At 39.7% G+C, this 19,408-nt stretch overlaps 1 protein-coding gene across 3 annotated transcripts in view; it reads right to left on the minus strand.

Annotated features, from left to right (window-relative positions):
* The window catches only part of lrp4 (low density lipoprotein receptor-related protein 4), a 107,191-nt gene that overhangs the window by 37,400 nt on the left and 50,383 nt on the right, over nt 1-19,408 (minus strand). The gene's annotated exons all lie outside the window — the stretch shown is intronic.

A 19,408-nucleotide genomic window follows, 5' to 3' on the forward strand; every position in this document is an offset into this window, starting at 1 on the left:
CAATGTCCTCTTTTTCTGACAACTACAAGACAATAACTAAATAAAAAGTAATGCATGAGGACAAAAACTACGATGAAATGTATTCACACTTTTGTCAACGAATAAAAACGAGATGAAAATATTCTGAAGTAATCTTAAGCGGTACGGTTAGACACGGACATTTGATCTGCCCCTGGGAAACTAGCTCCCATGCTCCACGTTTCTCATGAAAACACTAAATGTCAGCACTCGTGAGGAAGAGAAGAGCAGACACATGGACATATTATACATTTGTTGTCAACAAATGACGCTTTGTAAACTGTGTGGAGCAACTATCACAGCTAAATACATTTTTTTTTACTCCATAAAACTAAAAGAACTTAGATTATGATGAAAATCAAATGACATTTCATTCAAAAGACTGCGACTAAATTTAAATAAAAATTGTCAAAATGAAAACTAATATTAAGTACTTTCAAAATACCTACTAAACTATAGGCCAGATACTGTTGAGGCTTCAAGTGTGCTAGCATAGACAGCTACAGCATTTAGCTGCATCTAATCTGGACCTCTTCATGTTTGTGCTGTTAGTATCAACTGCAGCATTTTAATGGAACTATCTGACAAATAACATAGTCTGCTATGTGGTAAAAACAATTTTAGTAGTTTATACTTTGATTTTGGTATTTGATTATAATGTGATTCGTGTGTATGCCATATTCCTGTTTGCTAACTATACTCGCTAGTTAGCTGCTAATTTCTGGCTCCAAGACACCAATATGGCAGCAGGCTGAACACTAATCCTGAGGCTTCAAAATGCAGAGTCTAGAAGCAACGATCATTTTTTATTTGCAGTTTAAAAAGTTTTACCTCTGTCTGTTCCATTTGGGCTTGTGTAATTATCTAGATGATTGAGGGAGCTTGATAAGAGCATGTTTTCATGCTGCAATCCTAATGATTGACGAGTAGTGACACATTTGTGCTCTCACTGTGCGACACAGGCCCACAGTTTTGGAGACGCGCACAAAGATATAGCCTCCATTCTTCCACCCTGGTCATATTTCATCTGGGTCAGCCCCGAATAGCAAAGTGTGTATGCAGCTTCAGATGAAAAAAACAAACAAACATACAAATATGCTAACTTAGACAGTGTAATGCTGCAGCAGGCATTTTCAACATTATTTTGACCATGCCACAGATGGGACAAGTACTCATCACAACTAAAAATAATTATTAATCATAACCTAACATAACACAGTCATCACTCTTGCGAGGCTACTAGGTGCCCTAAAGGTCAGTTTGCCAAACAGCTGAAATAAAAAATCTTCACTCTGTATCTGGTCTAAGTTCATTGCGTGAGTCAGGCCTGGATCCAGGCATCCTCTTCTTCCCCACCTTTTTTCTCCTAACAGAGGTACTGAGCTCAGCTCAGCGCATTCCTCCTTAACTTCATATCCGCTCTACAGAGTGCAGCTACTTGCTATCTAAGCACCACCCGAATGACTGGCCCTTTGTCATCTGCAGACAGAGCTAATTTAATTACAGGCCAGAGAGGGATGGAAGTAAGAGGGAGAGAAGGCGAAGGGAAAAGAGGGAGCAGCGGCTCCTTACTATGGACCCGACTGTCAATAGCAAATATGAAATATTGACCAAGCAATGCAGACTTTATGAAAAATGTATGACGTCACGCAGCGAGTTAACCAGCCAGGCAGACAAGCCAGGACTCGGGGAGTGAATTAAGCAAGTGTGCATCTGTGTGTGTGCTGGGGTGTGCCTTTGGTCTCCAGGGGGAAGTAAAACCCCACTGACCCATATACCCCAACATGGATACTACATTATTCAGAGAGAGAATCATAAGCAAAGAGAACCTGTCTCCCTCTTGGTCTACACATTCTCTTCACATTCTGAAGATCTCTGTCTAAATCACACAGTCACCCCCCCATTCAGACAGCCACTGGATTCAGTTCAATATAAGATGTAAAATCACCTTACAGAGACATCACATTAATTTGGTATGTGTCACTTTATCGCAGGAAGACATTTTAAGCAACTTTACATTTTTGTCAGCTAACAACATATTTTATAGAATCTGTGAGCCCCTTTCATAAAGGCAGTCCTTTCAGGTAATCTGACAGCATCTTAACATATCAGCTTCATGCCTGAATGCTCACACCGGCTACTTTTTCTGTAAAAGTTGAGATTACAACCTTACTGAGGTGGATCCAGTTTTTTGCCGTCGCTTTGCCGTACGAATGTCAAATCATGCCGCTTGCACGAGAATGCAACTGCCTATGGATCTAAACCAAACGTGTTGCTCGAGACACTAAAACACACAACAGTTTTTGAGAATACTCTAAACAAGAAAAATTTGAGGAGGAAAAAAAACAAAAACACTAGTCCATAAAGATCACAGAGCACCAAAGACACTCGCCTTTAAAGGCCAGAGACACGTTTTCTGACTTTTCCAACAAAAACCACAAAACTCCTTTCATGTATGTTGAAATCTAAAATCTCACGTCTTATAAGACTGACATGTCTTTAAAAGACTTTAAGTACAAGTCTTTACTGTGATGAAGAAAGAGTCTGTGACATGTCAGAATAATAATGATCACCAGTAATGACTATAATCTACATTTTGACAAAGTGTTCGCAGGGGCTGAAGTTAGCTTGTCGCTTGCATCTGTGTGTAGAAGTCATCATTTTGAGTTTATTACATATCTGTAAAATCAGAAAACAGGAGAAATCATCCATAAACATTTCCTAACAAAGAAAGCTTTGTAAATCTACAAAGGCATTACAACAGTGTTTACTTTATTATAATAAATTATTCCTGAAATGGAGACATGATCCGTCACAATCTAAGAGCCACATTTTATGAACCACAGTAAAATAGTTTATCTGTTTCATGTGCAACCATCTCTTACAACATTACTGAAATACAGCCAATGAATTATGAAAACTACAGTACAGCCAAAAGAGTCTTGTTTAAATGTACTGAGTCACCCTTAATTTCTTTATACTTTCCCAGGAAATTGGAAAATAAATGCAATAATTAGCAACTAAAACATGCAAACATACATGCAAATATAGTCTATAAGGCAACACTAGACTTAATACAATTCCAATATTATCTTTATTAGTTCTCCAGGCTTCTTGAACGACATCTGAAGCTCTTCTTTGGATGTTTGATGCCTTTAGTTCTGTTCTCTGTCAAAATGATCCCACACGGCTTTAATAATGTTGAATCCACATTCTGTGGACTGATAAGTTTCCATTGTGTGGGTTTTTTTTTTTTTGGTTTGGTTTTTTTTAAATTCAGGTATGCTTTTACTGCATTGGCAGTGTGTTTAAGCTTTGGACCAAAGCCATTGCCAGTTGGATGCTTTCCAGTTGGTATTGCAGGGCGGTTCAAAATCTGATCTGATTTAGTAATCTTTTGATAAGATCCCCTACACCATTGCCTGAAATGCAGCCCCAAACCACGATACAGTCTCCACCTGAAAACTGCCAATTCTTGTATAAGATAAGATAAGATAAGATAACCTTTATTAGTCCCACACGTGGGAAATTTGTTTTGTCACAGCAGGAAGTGGACAGTGCAAAAGTTATGATGCAAAAATTAGAATACAATAAGAATAAATACAGTACACAGTATGTTCTACCAGTTCAGTTTCGCTGCACACCATGGCAAAGTATGTTAAATTTTGGGCTAACAACAATTTGGGAATTACTTTGTTGGTGCAAAAATATTACTTTACGCCTGTCAAATTGTGTATTTTTCATAGATTGAGCTAAAAGCAATGGTTTAAATTGAAAGATTTTACAGCAGGGTATTAGTAACAAAGTGGCTGAAAATGCAATTTAAATATGGTTCTTTAATAAGTTGTCTGTTATGTGAGACACAAGTCTGGTTTATCCTTTGAATTAGGAACCTCACCGATTCCTCTGGAAATGGTCTGTTACAAGAACTGAACTGAAATTGAGAGAAAAAGCAGCAAATGTCCAAACAAATATTGAAAGACCTTCAGAATGCAAGCAACACTGTAAAACTAAATAATAATATAATAGCATACAACTTTAAAGCTTAGTAAGCTTTTATTTGTTGTATTTGAGTGTTTCTTGATAGTTAGGGTTAGGAGTTGAAACCACTAGTGAAAGTAAACAGGAAATGACATTTTGTGAGGACTTCTATGGTGTGGCTGAAGGGAGTGATGGCTAAATCAAGTACAAAATTTAAAAAAACAAAACAAAAAAAAACAGGTCAAGTAGTGCCGTTTAGAATAAATTTTACAAGATTCACTCTTAAAAGAAAATCTCAGCTTAGATAAAATAAGAGTTTAACTCATAATGTCCCAAACAAGCAGAAACCCAGCATTGGCACAAATGTATTTAAACTTGTGATATCCTGAGAGCCTATCAGAAGACTGATGACAGCTGTGAAAACCTCTTTTTTTGTTAAGTAAAGTGATCGAGCTGCATTCCTGTACATTTCCTGGTCAGGCGTCAGCAGATTTATGGCCTCGAACAACAAAAGGAGGAAAAATGCTGGGTTGGAAACGTTTCAATAAATAATTCAGCTTATCTGAAGATTTAGAGATTGTGGTGTTAACGCGCACGCAAAAAAGCACACATGCAGACATAAGCCAACCATCACTGCACTGGCTAAATAAACATATTCTGCTTAAGTGCGGGATTGTTTAAGCACATGAATTGGGAGATATACAAAATGCATGCAAATAAAGAGTCCAGGACGAATCAGCGAGAGATACAGAGAGAGGGAGAGTATGTAGGTGTGGCCTGGTCCAGGTATCAGGTGGATCAACAGGGAGCTTGCTAGGTAAGTTGATGAGGTCTCCTGGAGCCTTGATCTCTCTTATCACATGGATTCGGCTCTGTACGGCGCTGCTCTTCTCTGGACCGCTGCATTCCTCAGAGGCTGACACTCACGCATGTGCGCGCACAGACGCACACACACTTCAGCGCTCACAAGACCCTCCATCCGCTGTGTCATCTTGTGCATTCCAGTTATCACTTTATGATGAACTCAACTAATATGAACTCCACCTGCTACACTCCTACATTTCCCAGGATTGTGCGAATATTATTAATAGCTGCAATGATGTACATGCTTCCCTCAGCCCCACAATAAAGTAAGACAGCTCAGAGAATGATGTCTTAGCGAAACCCTGGTTAAAGATGGCATCTAACTTCAAAACGGGTGCACAGCTCATTGTGATCATGAGCGGCCTCATGAGCATCTTCACATTTGCAGTTGGATAACAGTTGCAGCTGATATCCATTTACACCCCCCCCACCACCACCACCACCACCACAAACTTTTCTTTTTCCTTTTGAAATTTATATGGTTGTTTGACCAGTTCATTCACCTCCCATAGTTACACTTTGAAGTGTTCCAATAGTACAAAAATTTTTGTCTCAGTCATGCTTCAAAGCCTTTCAAAAATATTGCTCCTGAACATTTTCCATTTATTCTTCTGTGTGATGCTGTCCTCACATGTGTAATAGAACACACACACACACACACACACACACACCCTGACCTTCACCAATGAGCTTTTCTCATCCAAGCTAAAGAATTCCCACTTGCATACTATGTGTTATTCCCACACAAACAATGATACACACCTGCAAGTCTCATCATCAACACCAGCCTCATTCCTTTCCCCAGTTATTCTCTGGTGCACACACACACATACATACACGCAGTGAAGAAACAAGAGTGTAAGTGTAAAAGTTGACCTCTTTAGCTATACTGAGAGTTTACCTGCATTAAATATTACAGTACAAAGTTAAGTCAATTCTTAAAGCCTTGTTTTTCCATGAATATGTGCAGTATTATTTTAGTCTCCGTATTCTGTAACCATGTAGCCAACAGATATTGCTTGATTACGCTGCTTCAACTTTTAACAAACAAATGTGTGTGAATGCATGCAGTCATTTCCTTATGTCAAACCTAGAGCCAAAAGACTAGAAAAAGTAAACATGGGTCTCCACTGTGAGTAAATGTTTCCTGTTGAGAAAATAGTAACATGGAGATGGAATGACCCATTTTGAGATGAAAGAGAGGGGAAAAAATACAGACATAATCAAAGGTGAACTATACTTGTTAGTAGGGCTGCCACGATTAGTCAACTATCAAAATCACCGACGACTGATTTAATAGTCGACACGTTGTTTGAAGCTTCAGATCACAAAAGACGCAGGAATAAGTAGTAGGATTTAAGAGTGTAATAACGGACTGAAACAGAAGGTGGCAGCACTGCATGTACAAGGATGCCAGCTGCCGTTAAACCCCGAAGAAGAAGAAGTAGCTCTGTCCCAGAATTCATAGCGCAGCTCAGTTTCCAACAATGGCGGCAGCTAGTTAGTTTTAATATTACTCTTATTATTCTTTCTGGGTCACAAAATAAACTTTTAACATATTTTTAGGCGAGAATGTAACTGCGTAAACCTCAAATATCTGCTCAGTTTATCAAGACACCACATATTTTCAAAAGCGCTCCGATGTTTTCGGAGACGTTTGTTACCCACTAGCTCGATAGCTAGCCGGGGGCTAGGCTCACTAGAGCCCGTGAGAACACCGGACTTCCGGCAAATCGTTTTCAAACCCACCTACTCAGGTTAAACATATATAAGTCACTTAAAAATGTTATTGTTTGGGGGTTTTTTTGTATTTTATATGTTCCTGAGTAAATCGGTTTGGCTGAGATCAAAGTTATAGTTTTTGCACAGCTGAATAAACCTCAAGCAGACAGCTGATTATCAGAAGCATGAGATGTTCAAGAATATACTCCGGTGTCCCGTTATATTTTAGATAGCAAGGAGTTTATTAAACTTCACCGGAACAATCTGCAAATTTCATTAAAATTTAATAAACTATCATCTTGCCTTTATTTATAGTCAGCACATACTTTAAACACTTAAAGCTGTAAGCTAATGATAGTTATATAAGAGCAGATGAATGCTGGTGCAATAAGCTGTACGTCTAATGTTCGACTAATCGCAAAAATAATCGGTGACTAGTCGACTATCAAAATAATCGTTTGTGGGAGCCCTACTTGTTACATGTGCAGGCACATCAGTCCTGCTGTGAGATTTCTGCCTCCAGCCCCAATCGATGGGAGGATGGAATATTTGAGGAAAGTCTGAATTCTGAACAGTTTCTTAAAAAAAAAAAAAGTGATTATCTTGTTAAGTTTTTCTTTTTCTGCTTTCCAATGCAACTTTCAGGGCAGTAAGCACCGCGAGGCTTTAGTGACCTTCATTACAATAGAAGGCGCAAATCTCAGAAACAGACATTTAAAATACAGCCAAAGCTGTTTGCATGGCTAGATATCCATAGAGATAACAAGAAAATGGAACCGTTTTCACACAAGCTCTGAAGCCCTAAACTTTTCCATTAGGCTTCAGCCAACAGAGCAGAGTGTGAGAATGCAACTGTCACACAGTTCTTGGTGTTTTAGGGTTTCTGTGCCTCCTTTTGCTTTGACTTTTCCTCCCTTTCTTTCTTTCTTTGCCTGTGTTGGTAGACACATGATCTAAGAGCACTTGTACATTGTTACATTATGTTACAAGTGATAATAATGAGCTCTGTTAAGTGTGCACGCTTACTGACTGCACGTCTGACTTGCATATGCATGTGTGTCTTTGTGTGTGTGCGTCTTTAGGAAGATGTATGTGGCCGTCTTTAAATGGCCTTGAGTTAATGGCCTGCCTCCTCACTGTAGAGTAGCTGAATCAAGTGGCTCTAATGGGACCAATATATCTGCCTAAGCGCCGCTTATCACACCAGCTCGACGGATGGGAGGATGAAAACATGAGGGAGAGAGGGAGACAGAAAAACAGATGTGCACTCCAGAGAGCGACACAGCTTCTTTCAAGCTTAAAAAGTGCAAGGATGTGCACGCGCATGTCACAAATATAAGGGTGTAACGGTGAAAATTGATGACAGTCTTTAAAGTGTTATATAGTCACTTCAGAGGACGAGTCACTGGGATGTCCTGCCATGGTGTACTCGTGTCTGTACACTGTTTGTTTGTTTCTGTTGGCTACTGTACAGCATCTAGCTGGTAAACCTGTGTTCTAATCAAAGCGCTTGTGTCCCATTTGGAAAATGCCTTTCCCAACGCCAGATGATATGTGAATCCACCGAAAGCCGAGATGGTCCAGTTTCCACCGGCACTTAAACGCAGCATGTATTTGTAGATCCGTGTGGAGCTGCACACGTGTTTATTTGCCAAGTTGTTTTGCACGTGTTCAGATTGCTTGGCTTTAGCGTGTAGACTAGCACGTGCATTTGTGAGAACTAAAAATGCTGCACACATCAGTAAATCTTTGTTTTTCTCTGTGAATCATGTAGCGTGCATCTGTGTCTAATTGGGAACTACAGCTTTTTTCTTCTAAACGGATTCATGGTCAGAGGGTGTGAAAGTCCTGTCTTTCATTGCTTAACCCACTCTGGACTTGTGACATGGCGGCAAAAGTAATTGTGAAACTGTGCATAACCTTGTGTCTTTAATTTTGTTTCTGCAGGCTATATGACGATGATGATTATGATAAAAAATTTTTAAAAAAAATTCAGCCTTTTCACTGCTGAATGGAACAAACTCAATTTACATTTGTGTCAGTAGAAATTCCTTAATGAAGACCTTAATACAATCAGTGGCATAAAAAGAACCGTTAACAGTCTGGAGCTGCCATACTTCTGATTCATTTCCAATCTAAATGCAGGAAGCACACATTGAAAAATAATACAAAAATGTCTCAAAATGTAAAAGTACGTCCCTCACCCTTCCTTAAACCCAGACTAATCCCCTCTGTCCATCTCTTTATTTTCCTCTCACAGCCGATCCCGACAGAGGTGGCTTATCTGATTTTGGGCAGCTCTGGTTGCTATCCAGCGCATATTTGAGCCCGTCAGAGCACAGTGGTACTGCCAGCACAGTTTTTTCCAGGAGTGTGTCTGGCGGCTGCTTGTGTAATGGACTTTTTCCTCCACCTATACAGTAAACAGACCTCGCCCTGTCCACAACGCCACTTTGCATTCATAAAACCCACTGAAAACTCACAGCAGAATTGTGTTTACTACCTGTCTGAGGCAACATAATCAACTCTGTCCAGTGTTTATCATAGTCTGCTGTATAAAGCAAACCCTCAAAACAAGTCACCAACAACTGTTTATTCCTGTTTTTATTACCTTATTTATCACCAGCTCTTTTGCACAAACTACAAAATAAAGTGCAAGACGAGGGAACTATGCACTGCAGTGGCACAGAAATTATTTGAATCTAATACTTGCTGCAAAAACAGCATCCCGGGAGTATTAAAGCAATCCATCACAAATATAGTTACAGAACAAACTAAAATATTTCTTATCTAAAAAGCCCCTATTCAAAGAGCCATTTTACAGCATATTTAGCATATTTTCTATGCTTAATGCAAAGAGATTAATGCTTATGTGGCATTTTAAATGTTGCTGAGTCTATAATATATCCTCTGATACATCAAGATTAAAATGTTAAACTTCCAACAATAATAGTCTCCATTATGAATGAGCATGATCAAGTAAAACGCATGCTCAACCAATTAAAGGATGAAGCAAATCCAGCCCTCCCAACCACAGCTGTTCACTCCATCATTCTGCCTGAACTTTCCTGGACTAGTCTGGACCAGCAAGACTGTTTTGTATCTAAAGCTACAAAATAAATAAATTAAACAAAATTAAAATAAATAAATCACTCAAAGTACAAATGAATCACAAGAGTGGCTTTCCTGAATGACTTACAAGTGTGTGTAAGATTAGTGGTGATACAGCACATTGACAGGACATTTTACCGTCCATTATGGCAGATTAATGCTGAAGCGTTTGCTTGTTGCCATGACAAATCTCTGCGGAGCGCTTGACACCAGTGAGTAACACTTAAGCGCTGTCATCCTCACAGCCCACATATTTTCCTCTTAAGAAACTGAATGACAGGAAATACTCTGGTGCAGACTAATTCAGCATTATATGACTATTAGGATCATCAGTCTCCAGCTGAATGAATGCATCCATTTTCTTATGTTAGCTTTCTTGAAATTTTATATTTAACTATCATATTCAGCTCACAATACACAGGAAAGTGCTTGTGAGAACATGACCACAATTTGGGTGAAGACCTATTAGGCTATCACTGTGTGTAAGTTTCACTAAAATCTGAGAAATATTCTAGAGAGATCCTTTAAAGCAATTCTTAGGACCGTGGATAGAGAGATGGATGTGTCATCATGCCATAAGCTTATCAGCTTTCTGGAAGGATGAGCTAAAAAGGATAAAAGGATAATAAACAAAGTTAAAATAAAAGAAACAGGTTTACAAAGATGCAAAAACACACTGTGGGGGGGTGGGGGTAGTGTAATTGTGTTAGGTCCTGGAGGATCAAAGAAGAAGTGAAAGAAGGAACGCATCCGTACCTGGGGATATTAAAAGAGAAGAGGGTAAATGGAGAGACTTAAGACTTAAAACAAACTGAAAAGTAACAAACTAATAACAGAAACTATTGTAAGAAATTGGTATAGGCATTTTTTTTTTATTATTTTTTTGGGTGGGGTTTCGGGGTGGGATTGGTAAAACTTTTGCAGTATCATTTTATGAATGTAGTGCTGTGACACTTCGAGAGTGTAAGTTGTTAATGATAACATGTGAGGTGACAGCTGATTCTCACATCATATTACAAGTATGGAAACCTGCCACTGTCTGGTTCATGGCCCAACAAATTTATTTATTTATTTTATTTATTTATTTATTTATTTTTTTACACACGGCACCATAGAACCCATACGAGGTAAGCTAGCCCCTTATTGCTCTCTCTCCACCTATATCACATTTGATTAATGCAAACGTGTGCTTGAGCCATCAGCAAAATCAACTATTAATTCTGGCATTTATTCAGAAAAAAAATGAAAAAGCCGCTCCAAGATGTAGAGCATTAGAACCTTTAGTAGAAAAATCAAGAAACCCAACTACCAGGTGAAGTACATGTGAGCACCAAAACACACGTGTTAGCTAAATAACAAAAAAAACAAAACAAAAAAAACTACAACTACAATACAGTTCCACCTGGAAAGAACTAAATAGGATCTATAACCCTCCTTTGTTATTCTTTACTTTTTACCAGCACCCACCAATCTATCATTCCCTACTTTCAATTATTCTATTAATTGTGCAAACCGCACGCGCTCACAGCCTGAGGTGATATCTGCAAAATGTTTATTTAGTCTGGCTGTCAAAAAAGTTCAGCAGAACTGCTATAATTGTGCAATTCATTATGTATCAATGCAATTTAATTAAGTGCAGCGACGCAACAGCACTCTGTGTTTGTAAAACTATTTTCAGTTCTGGCTGCCATTTTCTTCACATAAAACGAAACGCCGGGATCTGCATTCCCTTATTGTTTGGCACCAAGCCCAAACCCTGCAGTAAACATATTATTTTCAGCAGGCGGCTCTTTTCAATCTCTCTGATTTGAGCTGTCATGTGAAAAATATACTATTGCGCCACTTAAACACCCCTGTGTACCCCAGTTTTGGACAGCACAAAAGCTCTTATTGATTTTTAAAATCAACAAATCAGACCCACATTTTGTTTTCCTCCAAATGACTTAAAACCAACTGTAAACCACACCAGCTAAACTCTTGCTGGGGTAAAGTACAGAAGTTGAAACTGTGTCAGATTAAGATGTAAGCCAGCAGATTTGGGCAGCATTTATTAAACATTAGGACTGCATCAACACAGCACTCCTATTTCTTTTCATCAAACTAAAGCGTGGGCAGAATCTCTGACAAAACAACACAGGGTTGGCAAGGGAACAAAAAAAAAGTTTAGTCTGCCAATAAAATCAATATCAGCTGGCAGAACACAGCATAGGCTAAGACATGTAAAACAATGTTAATATGAAACTCACCAAAATCCAGAAAAATGTGATGGGGTAACACTTGCCCAGCTTCAGCTTGAGGCATACAAATCACAAGTACTGTGACTTTTTTGCATCAAAATGAAGATTCATAAACTATATGCTAAACCAAATAAATACTTTAAAAAGAAAAAAAAACTACCACTGTTAATGCAAAAGACATATATAAGCAGTATTTTCTTTTAACAAGGGTTGCAAAACATCAATTCTTAAATGTGCTGGCTTACACAGTTAAGCCCTCTAATATGATAGTGCACTGATTACACTTTTAAAGACTTTTAAAGCTTAAATCCACAACCTCTGCTGTAGTTAACATTGAAAACCTACTCAGACAAGTTTGTACAAGATTTAAAAAGAAAGTAAAGCCTGGCCTCAGTCCAATAACCCCTTTGTCTCTCCCTCTTGCTTCTGTTACTTTCTTCTACCCTCGATCACCCTCTAATCATGCCCTCTTCTGTGTGAACAAGTTTGCCCGCCTGGTTTACAGAGCAGGGAGTAAATATTTAGGAGGGAGGTGGAGGAGAGGACCAAGCGAGTGTTGGATAAATCAGAGAGGAGGAGGATTATGTTAATGTGTCCAAACAACTACGGTCAAATCCTGGGACAGAAAGAAAGAGACTGATGAGACAACAACAAGGGAAAGGAAGGGGAAGGGAGATGAACTGAGCGATGCTAGAAATGCAACCGCTTAGTGAGATATAAATGAGAAAGTCTTGGATGAAAAACAAAAAAGCAAAGGGAGTTGGGCGTGCAGGATTCCTGTGGTCAGAGGGCAGAGACAAGGAGGCTAAGGAGGCTGCAAGGACAGAGGGGCTCAGACAGAGAGAAAAAAACATGAGGGGGACGCAGAGAGAAAATCAACACATAGAGAAGGAGGGAATGGGGTCCTAATCTTCTTCGCTCCCACCTTCAGATCAGCTGAGCTCCTGCGGTCACAGCTGCTCTCTGATTGGTTAAGACTGCAGAGAGTGGTGGATTAAAGGACAGGAGGGGGTACTTCTTAGTTTTTGGTGGTTTGTGTGTGTGTGTGTGTGTGGGGTGGGGGGCCGTCTATATATGAATGCTCTTGTGAGAATCACTTTAATGCAAGGACACGGTGGTCACTCCTCACTTATTTTTGTTGAGAGGATTTGATCTTGAGTTAGGGGTCAGGATTAGACCAAGTCCTGCACATATCTGAGGCCTTCCAGTATTTATCAATTCCCTTTAAAGTGTAAACTTGTCTGCACTTTTTTTCAAGTTCAACTGGGAAAAGTTCATTTGAAAAATACAAAAAGACCAGACTTCAAACTGAAGCCAAAAAAAAAAAAAAAAGACAAAAATTAAGACATTTTAATAATTTTAAAGACTTAGATGACAAATATTTGATAACTCTAACTAAACTTAATAACTCTAAAAGACACTTGCATAAAAGGTTTCATTAAAACATTTACTGGTGGCAGTTCCAGAGGTCTTTTAAAACATTTACACTCACAAAGTCGTGAATACCAAGTCAGTGAGTTGTTCAAATGACTTCTTCTCATGAATATGGTAAACATTACACCACCTGGAGGCCCAGTTATACCTGACAGGAGGGTCCTCACAAGTTGGAATGCCAAACGTGTGTGTGTGTGTGTGTGTGTGTGTGTGTGTGTGTGTGTGTGTGTGTGTGTGTGTGTGTGTGTGTGTGTGTGCATATACCTGTGAATGTGTGCGTTTGAGTTTTTAGTACACACACCCGCTTCCCAAACCTCACACGTACTTGTGTGAGCTGACAGCAGAGGAAGCCAAGTCTCATGCAGCGCTTTCAATCTCACCCAACAGAGATTTTCCTCTTCCATTTCATTTTACATTCACGGTCAACACACACACACGCACACACACACACATATACATATATATATATATATATATATATCTCCTCGGCACCCCCTGTCTTCTCACTAGCTGAAATCGTTTACTCTTTCGCAACCTCGGCCGCTTTCAACTCAGCAGGACTCCAACACTGTTGCAACGTGTGTGTGTGTGTGTGTGTGAGTGAGTGAGTGAGTGAGTGAGTGAGTGAGTGAGTGAGTGAGTGAGTGAGTGAGTGAGTGAGTGAGTGAGTGAGAGAGAGAGAGAGAGAGAGAGAGAGAGGTGCGCTTAGCTCAGTGTAAGTGAAATGCAGAGAGAGAAATAACTTGAAGGATGACCTATAACAGTGAGGGAGGATGATGCAGTAGGAGGAGATGAATGGTGAAATAACACATGATGTATTAGTTGTCCCAGGTTATCTTGTCTTATCTGCTGTTGTTATGAATATCCAGTGTTACTGTGTGCTAATAAATTGTATTGCCTTGAACTGGGAAAAGAGGTCAGAAAAATCGAAAGCCTGATAAGATATGATGGAAGACAGAAAAATGAGTCATACTGCAGCTGTTGGACGGGTCGCAGTCAAAAGGTGAGCACGGCTCTATGCCAATCACATTCACTGTGAGAGAGGACAGTCACAGCAAGGCCCAGGGCTGGACTGGGACAAAAAAATCGGCCCGGGCATTTTGACTAGAGACCGGCCCACCAAGTATTATAGCAAAAACCATAAAGCCGTTGAATGAAAACAAACACTGTTGTCACAGTGATGTACACTGTCTCGTTGGTATATATGCATCAGTCTAATAAACTTAAACCTACACCATCCTCCCTATTCTGGTATTCTAAACAGTACCCGAAAGTAGACTGCTTGGTCGAGTTAACCTCCTGAACTATCTACAACACATGGTGAAAACCTGAAATTAAGACAGAGAAGACTAGAGGTGAGACATGATCATTACAGATTACTGATGACAGATTTACATATATTTTCATAAACAATTAATTTGCCACATCAATAAACAGCATGGCAGGGCAAAATATTTTTTCTAACATGGCAACCTTTAAAAAGTGAAAGGAGACAGAAAGACAGGTGAGAAAGAATAAAACTTAGTTGACTTTTTGATGGCATTTTACACACAGTACTGGTACAGAATCTAGAAAATGTGGGAAAATACTGGCATCATATACAGTACTTAGCTACTTCTGAAGAAATTATGATGGGACCCTAAAAAAATTACTATGTACAATAATGGATTTCTATACATTTTACATCAGATGAAAATGTTTGCTCTAAGATTCAGATAATTATTTGTTAAAAGCGAGACATTTTAAATGAGAAAAAGAAAGAAAAGTATTTCCTTGTGCCCTCCTCTCCCTGTTAATGTCCTACCTGGGTCCCTGGCAACACTTTGCTAGACCCGCCCCTGCACAGTCACCAGCTGTCAGCTACTTAGAAAAGGATCCTGGTGTTATTTGTCTCTCAGAAACAGTTCATAACTTCCTTTCAACTCATTCATGTCACCTAAAAGGTAAACCTGTTTCTCCTTCACCTGTTCAGCTCTGATGATTCAGTAAGAACATCTCCTGGTTTCATCTTCATGTTTCTTTCTCACCAGATAACCAAACCGATATCATGACCAGCAGCTTTTACAGCTGTGGCTCCAGCAAACATCAGCTGATACTAGAAATTAATATTAAATCAATTCTAACAACAGCTGATCAAGCTTAAACGTGCTGCTGTTGTTTAGCGCGACATCTGCTGGTTTCCTCTTTCTGGCGCAAGGTGGGAGATAAACAAACAAGAGAGAAAAGCTGATCAGATGATCATTGATCAGGTTCATGATTGAAGTGAAACCTTTATGGGGCGGGGAAAAAAAACAAAAAAAAACAAAAAACGAAAAAAAACCCTAACCCATAAAAACAAATAATTACCATCGGCCCACCGGCCAGTCCAGCTATGGCAAGGCCTGATCACTTGAACATTAACAGGCCTGCAGCATGAAGTGCAGCAAAGAAACCAATGTGGGAAATCGCTACTGTAACTGTAAGAAGGTCAAAACTACAAGGATAACATCAGGGTTACTAAAATAAAAAGAATGGCAGCTTTTCTGAAAGTTTTAGGAGCTTTTTGGTGTCATGTGCACTCAAGGTACTTGGCACATGATTTGGTAGTCCAGAAAGTGCTACGCAGAGCTTTCTAGGCCCATGTTTGCATGTTACAGCTGTGCACTGTCACCAAGGGCCAATGTCTAAAATATTAACAACAACTAATGTGGGCAATCCTTGATTATGTTTATGCTGTTGTTAGCTGTTTAGCTTAGCCCCTGAAAAATTGATAATATACAATGATGGTTTTGTTTTTTCCTGCCATCATTTCCTTTTGTTTTCAAGCCTACTTTCCAACCAGTCAGCAATTGAGCTACACAAGGAGACTTCCTAAATGGGCAATTTGCTGATGGCTTTTGGACTGCACACACGTGCGTCTCTGTAGCCTCTGTGGGCACTGAATCCTTCTTTCTACCACAGGGCTGCACCTTTCTGGTCCCCCTCAAGAATATGACCCAGTCCCCTTTAATGTCTCCTTAATCATTGCTCATGCTGCCTGTGTGCATGCCCAAAGTTTAAAACTAATCATAAATGTCATAATCTTTTTTTTTTTTTTTTCCTCCTAAATCTTTTTCCGAATTCCTAAACTAAGGTTTGAAAACTTTAAAAGCTGGATCAAATAGGTTCTTCCCCTCACTTCTTGACACAAGAGTTTCAGTGAGGTAGGGAGTGGATTTATGAAGAGAGCAGTAGGAAGGTTAGGTGAACGCGCTGACCTCAACACGAGGCAAGTGTCATTCTTTTCAGATATTATGATGTACTTCCTCTTTATTCACTTTCTGCTTCAGTTTGCCCTCATCTAACTGTGAAAACCTTCAACACAATAAGCCCTTACAGCCATTTCCATAGGAACCACACTCACAAAGTATGCCCTTCCTTCTCTTGTGTGATTGTATGGATGTGAAACTAGAGTGGCAAGAACACAAACACATTCCTCCAATGGAGCAGCACTTCATGCTTCTTACAGCTTATACTTACACCCTGCAATCAAACATAGTAAAATGTGCCTATGTTGCCACATTTAGACGAGCACACCCCCTGAGCTCAGACAGCTCTGTCAATGAAAGAATGGGGGTGTTATTAATTTGATTAAACGTCTGTGAGTTATGCCTTCATTAAACTTCATCAAGGCTAATTAGTATCCTGGCATTGAGATGTGCGACCCACTAAAATGCTCTTCAACTAACCACCTCTGATGACACTGTCATAATAGTCACCCACTTTGAACATGTAACATAATCATGCTCAGTTATTAGTTAAATCTTTAGTTAGTTTTACGATCATTTCTACACAATAGCTCAAAATCATCCATGCAGATATTTTGTCTTTATTCTGAAGTTTGAGAAACTAGCACAGACTTTAATTTACTGATCGCCACTTACAAACCTGTTAAACTTACAGCTGAATAACTGTGGGTAAAATAAAGCAGTACAACTTCAGAGAAAGTATCTCTTTTAATGTGGGCATTTGTACCAGACTGTCACTGCGAAAAAGTACCGAGGATGAAGTCCTCGACTTGATTTACCAGCTGATGTTCCAATTCTATTGCTATTATGCAACCAATTCAGTATGCGACCAGATGTGAAATATAGACACAACCTTTCCATCTGTGAAAAACAGCCAGGAAACAGTCTTTGGAGAACACAATGAGGGACAAGGCTTCTGGGACATGGCTGAGAAGCTGAGAGGCAGGAGCTGTCTAGGTTACTTTAGTGTTTGTTTGTTTTTTTTAATTCTTCTGGTACCTGACTGGGTTGACTAGTGTACTTTTAATAATACTTACAAATCCTGTTTAATGACTCCAAGTATCCAGATGCCAGTCAATGCCAGTATCCAAGTGAATGAGTAATACAACTCCCCCACTCAGAGCAGTTATAAAGGGGCAAAATATCCATAGAGGTCAAAACCATCTCCTGTACCAGGCTGTAACTAAGCGTTTTGTTTACTTGTAATGCCCCAACTTACAACCTAATAAAAGGCAAGTGAAGCAGCAAATCTTGCAAACTAACTGGTACAACTTGAGAAGTGTTCTTATAAAAAAGGTGAAATTTATGATAACACACCCTCCCCAGTATGGTCCAGTATAAACAGGCCAAAGTAATGGGAGGTGAAGAGAAGACCCATAGCTGTAAAGTCAATTTCCTTCTCACCTTCATGCAACAGCAGCTCCTTCAGACTAAAGTTACAGCACTGACATTCACAACTCCACATATTTTATCCAACACACATGCACGCACGCATACAACCACAACAAGGATTTTTACATGCTCCTCTTAGTCCCCTGTGTTCCCCTCTGCTCTCTCTTTGGTCTCTGTGCAGCTATGAAACTTTATCTGGGGGAACACAAGTGCAAGATACATACACACACACACACACACACACACACACACACACACACACACACACACACACACACACACACACACACACACACACACACAGACAGCCACAGCTGAACTGCAGTTTCCACATGATCTCCAAATTGTAATTAGATCAGACGTTTACACAGATAGCTTCATAGGCACAGTCCACTAGGCCACTTTGCCTCCACTCCCATCTTCATGAGTTTCTCTCAGACACACACAGACACACACACACACACACACACACAGATTCCTCCAGCGTGATTCAGGAGAACTCTGCTTTGTCTGGAAATTGCTGAGAAATTAGTTAAGGTTCAAACAACACAAACTATAATGCAACAATTCTGCAGGGAGGACAATGTATCTTTCTGTGTTTATCTGTGTGGCTACTGTCGTTCTGGATTCTCACGGTCTCACACACACACACACACACACACACACACACACACACACACACACACACACACACACACACACACACTCAAGAACAGTCGAGAAAACCAACTTGGAAAATGTTGTTAAATAACATAAAAATTTCTCTTCTCGGTTTTACGATCCATTTCCCTCAATCCAATCAGTCAAATACAGGGAGTGCAGAATTATTAGGCAAATGAGTATTTTGTCCACATCATCCTCTTCATGCATGTTGTCTTACTCCAAGCTGTATAGGCTCGAAAGCCTACTACCAATTAAGCATATTAGGTGATGTGCATCTCTGTAATGAGAAGGGGTGTGGTCTAATGACATCAACACCCTATATCAGGTGTGCATAATTATTAGGCAACGTCCTTTCCTTTGGCAAAATGGGTCAAAAGAAGGACATGACAGGCTCAGAAAAGTCAAAAATAGTGAGATATCTTGCAGAGGGATGCAGCAGTCTCAAAATTGCAAAGCTTCTGAAGCGTGATCATCGAACAATCAAGCGTTTCATTCAAAATAGTCAACAGGGTCGCAAGAAGCGTGTGGAAAAACCAAGGCGCAAAATAACTGCCCATGAACTGAGAAAAGTCAAGCGTGCAGCTGTCAAGATGCCACTTGCCACCAGTTTGGCCATATTTCAGAGCTGCAACATCACTGGAGTGCCCAAAAGCACAAGGTGTGCAATACTCAGAGACATGGCCAAGGTAAGAAAGGCTGAAAGACGACCACCACTGAACA

The sequence above is a fragment of the Astatotilapia calliptera genome, chromosome 1, assembly GCF_964374335.1.
Source record: "Astatotilapia calliptera chromosome 1, fAstCal68.1, whole genome shotgun sequence".
Classification (NCBI taxonomy): Eukaryota; Metazoa; Chordata; class Actinopteri; order Cichliformes; family Cichlidae; genus Astatotilapia; species Astatotilapia calliptera.